Genomic DNA, 8,266 nt, shown 5'->3' with positions numbered 1-8,266 from the left:
TGGAAAAGAGGCAGATTGGCCCACCGGCGCCCCATGTAAATTGCGCCCCCCATTTGGTGCTGTGGTACCAACTTTTGAATTTATATGTCATACATGTATAAACATCGCACGATTTTGGATTGTTTGTACTGTCTGCACATGGTGTTTTTTTTAATATATCTGTAGTATTTTGTGATGTGGCACACGTGCATTTTTCTGCACATGACTTTTGGCAAATTGCAGCTTTGACTGTCGCACCCGCATGTGGCTCCTCAAGTGAAAAGAACGACAAGAGACCAGACCATTCAGGTGTGCAGGAAATAACAAGGAGAACAAGATTGAATGTCGACAGATCAAATGACTTCATACGTAGTCAAGAATAACGCGCCGATTGAGGCCCTTATCACGAGGCGTTCCATGTTTTCCTTGATGAGAAGCGATGTTCCCGTCTTGTAACAAATTGTTCTCTCATATCCACAATAGAAGTTCTTGGGGGCGAGGATGTTAGGGGTGGTTGGGGTCTCCCTTCGCGGGGCGTGTTGGGGCGCTGTGGACCGCGCCAGCGGAGCCTTGTCGCGGGTGTCGGGACGGATTGGGAATCGCACTCGCGGCACTGTCCTGAATTTGTCGAGCGGTGATGTGCCAGGGAATTGGGAGCTTGGGTTTTGAGGGTGTGGTTGTGCTGCTTGGGGGTTGGCGGGGTGTTGGTCCGAACCGGGTGTGCTTTCCCGGCTGGCTTGCCGGTTGAGTTTTCTCCGGCACGCCCACGATCTCACGATCAATGAGTTTATATCGCAAAAGTGACAGAGCCTGGGCGTGCTCGGTTCTAAACTAAACTAAACTACACTGCTGGCCACCCAAATTGCAACACCAAGAAAGACAAGAGATATCGCAACAATATTTATTTTGTAGATAACATGTTGACCAAGCATCAAATGATTAAATTTATAGACTTCTGTGAAGTGTGGTTCCTGCCAAAATCAGTAGCCAGAGTAGCTGCCATTGTTGGGGATCACCGCTGCCACACGCCTCGGCATTGATTCAAAGAGACTTTGGATGTGTTCTTGGGGTACAGCAGACCAAGCAGCTTCCACGCGTTGCCAAAGTTGATCTGGTGTGGCAGCTGGGGATGTAATCTGGGTCAATCGTTGAGCAACCATGGACCACATGTTTTCTATCGGCGAAAGATCCGGAGAGCGAGCTGGCCAGGGAAGCAATTCAATCTGGCGATTGACGAAGAACCTTTGGACAATGCGTGCCACGTGTGGTCGCGCATTATCCTGTTGAAATATGGCTGTAGGCAAGCCCTGAAGGTAAGGAAGGACAACTGGCTCCAACACCTCGGAGATGTAGCGCTGGATTTTTAAAGTACCGGCAATGCGTACTAGAGGAGTGCGAGAGTGATATCCAATACCGCCCCATACCATAATACCCGGTGCAGGACCAGTGTGGCGGTGCATAACGCAGCTGTTCAGCATCCTCTCTCCACGGTGTCTCCAGACTCGAATCCGACCATCGTGGTGTTGCAGACAGAAGCGTGACTCGTCAGTAAAGACAATTTCATTCCATTGTGCCGTCCACATCCTTCTTTCATCGCACCATTGGCGGCGGAGACGTCTGTGGTTCTGCGTCAAGGGTAGACGAAGCAATGGACGTCTTGCGGACAGACCACTCTCTGCTGTAAACGGCGTCGAATGGTAAGCGCAGACACTGGATGATGCGGTACAGACTGAATGTGCTGTGCTATGGTTCGTGATGTGGCTGAGCGATCCGTCACTGCCATACGCACAATACGCCTGTCATCACGTGAAGTGGTGCACTGAGGTGGATGCGATCGAACACGTCGGTCCATCGTACCCTCCTGCATCCAACGATCACACATCCGCGTTACAGTTGTTTGGTTTCGTCCAACACTACTACCGATTTCCCTGAAAGATAATCCACAATCTCGGTAGGCCACTATCCTTCCTCTGTCGAACTCGGATACTTGATCAAAAGATGATCGCTGTTTTCTACGAGGCATAATTGATCATTTTTTTGAAAAAACCACAAGAAAAACACAATTGCCGTACTTCAAATCGTCGAAATCTCCAAGCCTTAAATAGCGCTTTGAAGTGGCGCCACAGGCACGCGTGATGTGCGTCTGCGCTGAAATTCTAATCATTTGTATATCTCACCTCCACTAATGCATGTTGTAAATTTCATATTATTTGCATGATTCCTTCAGGGTGTTGCATTTACGGTGGCCAGCAGTGTATACATATATATACCATATATGTATATATGTATGCATACATATATTCCATCTGGTGCCTCAATCCTTTTACATCCATTTGACGAATCAATATTTTTCTGGCATTTGCATGCCATTCTAATCTTTTATGTTCTCATAAATTAAATTGAAATTTTATTGAATTTTTGTCTAGGCCGAGAAGCGATAGCATTTTTTAGAACAGATATAGGTATACTATATCTACGTATATATATATATACCGTATACAAAGACTGGTAGTCAAAACATTCCTGAACCGAAACGTTTTCCTGTAAAATGATTTCGATGTGTGAAAATCTGTGCGAGAACACCGTCATAACAAATTTGTTATAAAAATTGCCGCCCTTGTAAACATGCCGCCCTAGGTGGTCGTTTCGTTACCTCATGCCTGGCGCCGGCCCTGCCGCTAAAGAACATAATATCAGAATGAATTATCTTCGTTAGCCGAGGTACCACTGTACAGGAAACTGGCTGTTACGTTGCTGATTTTTCAGAAAGAAAAATTCCCATCGGCCTGTACGGGAACTTGACACAGCCGACTCAATTCAACCAACACCACACTTATTTCTAGTGTGGCATTGATTCAACTTTATTGTGTTGTCTTCCGTTTTTGAACCTACGCCGCCTGGCTCGCATTCTGGAGGAGAGCGCTGCTACTTATGGATGAAAGAAAGAACACGAGAAGGAGCTAAGTATTCATAGTTTCATTGCTACTACTGTGTATATCTAGGGTGATCACATGTCCCGTATTTGTCGGGATAGTCCCTGTTTTTTTTCCTGTTTTTCTGACTGTCCCGAATTTTTTCAAAAATGTCCCGGTTTATCACGTATTTTCAACAAAGCCAACTTGACTTTTACTTTTCAAATCAACGATTAAAACTATCTTCCCAACTCAGAAATTACATTAAGATAATTACGACTACAAATAAGAATACATTTATTTCACGTATTTGCCATTTTTTTTGTTTATATCACTGCAATTTGGAGTGGTGCTTCAGTTTACTCGATTGGCGACTTTTCAGTGATTTTAGCAAAAGTTGGCAACTTTGCTTACTTTTACCGTGATTTTTTGGCAATAATTGGCAATGTCCAGTATTTTCCCGTATTTCGAAGCCCAATTTCACGTATTTTTCTCAAGCAAATATGATAGCCTAAGTATATCTTGAATTTTAGATATAATTGACAATTTTGCCATGGTTTTCGTCAGCAATCGGTGATTTCCCGTACAGCATTTGAGACTCCAATTTCCCGGAGTCCAAACATGAAAAATATAAAAATCATTTTACATGTACAATATTTATATTTTACGGTATTTTAATCTTTATAAATCAGTAAAGAATAAAAATTCAAGTAGACTTCACTCAGAATACGGAAAAAAAGTTCAATTACAAAGTCAGAACATTCAAAACTATGAGAAAAGACAGACAGCAAAATGTCCCGTAAAGAATGAAACATATGGTCATCATGTCAACAGTCATCATAGCCACGTCACACAATGTCACTGAGCGTGCGCGTGGTTTTTCTCCTTTTCGTGGTCTTCTGATTTTGTTGACTACACAGCTGAAGTTGAACGTCATCATATCGTTTCAACAGAGAGAGTAAAATTTGCATGGAGTTTTTTACAGATAATTAGTAGAAATTAACGTGAGTAAAATTTCTAGAATTCTTCGCCTGAACATAATTTCGTTGCGATTAAAATGTTAAAGCTTATGATGACCTTGCGTTTCAAACATGCAAGTGAGACCATTGAGGAAATATTTTTACTTATTGGTGGGACTGCCTGTTTTGTATAGGTGTGATATTGAAGATGCATTCTGTTGAGTTTTTTTCGGTGGGAATCAATCTGTAGGAATAGCTAATTCCTTTTCCATTTGAGTACGATAAATACTGTTTTTTTCCTATCGATATCCTGTATGAAATAAGGATCAAGGCTGCTATTACAGTTTTATCTAATGGAATGCGTATCCTGCTTATGATGTCCTTCAAACCATACCTTGAAAATATATAAAATGGGAAAAAAATTTGCTGAATTTTTGATGAAAAAAAAAAAATTGTACAATGCACAGCAAATTTAGACACTAGTTGAGATCACACAGTAGCCTATCTGAGAAATATTTACTGCAACATCACAAATCAGTTACCACTTGTTGGGGTGAACTTAATTTGCAAGATAATAAAATTAGGCTGTACACTTTATGGACAGCATAATGACAATTTATATAAACAGTTGAATAAAAGTTTATTCAAAGTTGTATTTTCAATACAATAAAAATTATTTAAAAAGTGTTTGAATGTCCCTCTACTTTAATAAGATCTTAAATGCAGGTTTCTATCAAAGAAATTACATTTTGCATCTTCTGCAGTTTGTAATAATACCAATAACTTCCTATGGAAGCTTTCGGATCTTTTATAGATGAATACTTATTGATTATTCGTATCAACTTGTTGACAAAATACCTCAAAAATTCTAAATAGGTTTGAGATCACTGCTACATACTGGCCAATTGAGAACATGATATTTTGCACTTGGCCTTGAATGACTTTCGTCATGTGTATGATCTGCTTACTATTACGACCTGCCTGTATTGTCTTACCAAAACTCTCACTGGAGACAGGCTTTGTGATTTAGTTGCTTAGTAAACAAACCAGATTATATTTTTTCAGTTAAGTAGACCTATGCGCCAGTCGACCTCATGAAAATCATTCAATTGTCGTTTACTAAATCCACCATTCTCAATGTGTGGGCACTGTTTTAGGAACTCACCAACTTAAAATTTAGTTAATTACTAAATCACTTAACCCGCCTTAATGCCGAGCATTTTGGCAACCTTTAAGAAAGACTATTGATACTTGCTCATTACAACAGAATGCAGCTGAAACCATCAGTGAACCACCACCCTGTCTGTGATTAAAATTAATCTGATTCCTTATGTAAATACAGGGATCTGTCCAGACTTTTCTTTGTGGGTTCCTGTTTTTGTGAAAAGGATCATTAATTTTATGAAAAATAAGTAATTTTGTGGGAAGCAAAGTAATCTAGTTAATTTTCAGGTCCAGAATTTCGTAAATGGTCTGGAAAACAGACCTAAATTTTGGCTGGACAGACCCTTGAAATAATGCTCTAATTCATCTGGACCGTCCAAGTTTCACTTTTTCTAATCACTGAAACTTACTGTATACAATTTTGGTCCATATGTCATGCATTTGTGAGCCCTTTGTGATCTTTGTATTTTTTACTCTGGTTTCAAAGCTGGTTTTTTCGCAATTTATTTTTAAAATACTGTTGTACTTGCTTCTCATATAACACCTATGAATCACATCCTTTGACACTGAAAGTCGAGTCTGGGCTTTTAATTTGCAGTGCAGTCATTCTTTACACGTTTGCCTGTCTTAGCATTCTTCTCATTTCTTTTACCTGTAACATCTGGCCTTCTTGATTGGTGTTTGGCTCTATAGATAGCACATTCAGATAATACTCAGTAGATAGACATTTTAGAACATTGTTTCGGAAATTACAGTTAGATAACATTTCCCTCTGATTTCAACTTCCATTTTCAGCTTTCTTCTTTAGAACTGTTCTCCGTAGCTCGTAGCATTTCAAATAACTGATGCTATCACACAGAGAACATAATTACTGAACAGCAGTGATTTCATTCTAAGCGAATTAGCATACTTCAATGATTAATAGCAAAAATTATTTATTGTCTAAACTTTTGCAAACTCAAATTTCGCTCTTTTCGTAAAAAAACTCATTTTCATTACGAATTACAACACTGTTTCTGGCATTGAAATGTTTGAAAATATTTTTCGACAGAATATCCAATAATTTTTATTATTATTATTATATAATTCAGTTTCTTTTTAATTTAACAAATTCCATTAAGTGTCTAACTGTAACTTTGCTGTGCACTGTATAAATTCAAGATAGTGTATATTAAAAAAAAGTAAATTAATATAGATTTTTGAATTTATGAGCTGAATGAAAATTTTTAGAATTTTTTTACAACAACAGGTAACTTTCCTTGTGATACCTGCAAATACTGCATCTATAATTACAGTAAGAGTCCGTTATAGTGAGTTCGCAATTATTGGGGAAATTGTTATAACATACATCTCATTGTAAGCCAATTTCATTTTGTTTTGCTTTGTTTTGTTAGGTTAAAATTTTTTGAAAATTCTTGCTATATCTGGATTATAATCGTCTTTTAGATCAGTTTGTTCTAATAGCAAATGAACACAGTTATGAAATTGATTATTGATCTTGCAGCAGTTGATGCTCCAAGACGTTTTTTTACATAGCATTTCGTATTTCAAAAACGAGGAGGAAAAAAGCTGACTCTTCAAGCAGTTGAAATCCTAAATTATTGTATTGCTGCTCAATTCCATTGCTGTATAAACTCCTTATTTTCCCAGAAATCATAGTTTTTAACACAATATGTTCACCATCAGTCAAATAAGCCCTGGTAGAGGGATAATTTTCTTGTAGTCACTTGGCGATACAGAAAGTTGAAAAGTTGAGTAAAATCATAGCTCATTCCATGTCCGGCTCTACTCTATTTCACTAATATGGATGTTCCCAAACTATGCTCTGTTGCATTATTTTGTGCCTTAGTAAGATACTGTGGGGGGGGGGGGGGGAGACACGATACTTCTCTCACCAAATAGATTTATAAATTCAATTGGATGACACTTTATTAAAACATTTGTATTCTCCCATGTAATACATTTTGTTTTGGAATTCGAATAATCATCTTGAAATTAATCAAACTGCATTGTAGCTGTTAGGTAGGCTTATGTTGTGATTCAAGGCAAAACATTTTCATCTTTCGTACACATAAGGCAGGGACGCCGGAAGTCAAAAGTGATTGGTGTTCGTGGAATTGTGTTTTCTTTGTAAAAAAGAAAAAAAAAAGTAATATTTATTCGTTTGTCCCCTCTCATTATTTTATTATAAAGAGAGTTGACATCTTTCTTTCCCCCTTTCTTACAATCTGGCCCTTTTTCATGCGTAACCCAATCTTTATTTTAGACTATCTTGGACTTCTGTCCTGCTCTAAGGGCAACCGAAAAGGTTTGGAAACTAAGGTGGAACTAGAACATCTGAAAGAAATGCAGTATTTTTGAAGAGCAGATAGGGTGGTCTTTTATTTCCATTAGAAAGATGCAGAGCAGTTAAAAAAAAGTTACAATCAGCTCAACTTTATAGGACTGTGTACCGAACTTTTTTTTCAGTTATCGATCACATTGAGAGCTATGTCAAAGTCAACAATGTAAGTTGTCTTTCCTTCATGAATGGGGGAAGGTTGATAACCGTCATTTTAGAACAAAACTATAGGAAGCTATGTTTACAGCTACTATGCTTTACTATGTTTACAGCTATGTTAGTGGAGTCAAAAGACAGGAATCGAAAGCGATTATAGTGTCCTGTTTTTGTCTTTCTAGTGGGGGGTGGGAGATTAATTTTGTTACTGTTGACACTTTAAATTTGTAAACGTGTGGGTGGGAAGGGGAGGTATCACTTTTGAGGGGATATTTTGTGACAGCTCTGCTTTGGAGTTGTCTGCCAATGAATCTTTCAAGCTGGAAGGTTTGTAATCACAAATCAATGCATTAAAAATTCTTCACCAAGAATTGAGATTTTTTGACAAGATAGCCTACGCAAACCTCCTTTCAGGAGGGGCCAAAAAGCTCAATGTGAGTTTGATGGTGATGAAAATCTGGTAATCCTAGTGAAATTTTCTATTTTATTTTTGTCATAAAGTATTAATTTTCAAGTTATAAGATTTTTTCATCATCTTGAAGTGAGTCATTTCTTTTTTTCTCTTTCATCTATGTGAATCTTGAATAAGAATTATAAGCAAAAAAAAAATATTTTACTACTTATAATGCACAAATTCAAATTTCGCTAGTTTCAGAGAAAAAAACCAGTATAGTTTGCAGCGGTGTATAAATGGGTCCTTTGTGATGTTCGTTTTTCCCTCTTACCGCGCCTGCTCTAAGGGTTTGTGACGTCAC

General features: G+C 38.2%; 1 protein-coding gene across 4 annotated transcripts in view; it reads left to right on the top strand.

Moving 5' to 3' along the window:
• The first annotated feature begins 3,782 nt into the window (after positions 1 to 3,782).
• Sec24AB (Protein transport protein Sec24AB) overlaps positions 3,783 to 8,266 on the top strand; it is a 139,397-nt gene continuing 134,913 nt past the window's right edge. For 3 of the 4 annotated variants that reach the window (XM_089239646.1, XM_089239649.1, XM_089239648.1), the window contains exon 1: positions 3,783 to 3,895. The gene's annotated coding sequence lies outside the window, so the exon portion shown is untranslated. Of the gene's footprint in view, positions 3,896 to 6,275; positions 6,371 to 8,266 lie in introns of those variants that run through there. The other variant, XM_089239647.1, reaches the window with a different exon arrangement.

This window comes from Pholcus phalangioides, unplaced genomic scaffold (assembly GCF_987345545.1).
Source record: "Pholcus phalangioides strain wild (caught in Gottingen) unplaced genomic scaffold, Ppha-v1.0 ptg000011l_1, whole genome shotgun sequence".
NCBI lineage: Eukaryota > Metazoa > Arthropoda > Arachnida > Araneae > Pholcidae > Pholcus > Pholcus phalangioides.
The sequence above is the reverse complement of the archived record's forward strand: the minus strand, read 5'-3'. Positions and strand labels throughout refer to the sequence as shown.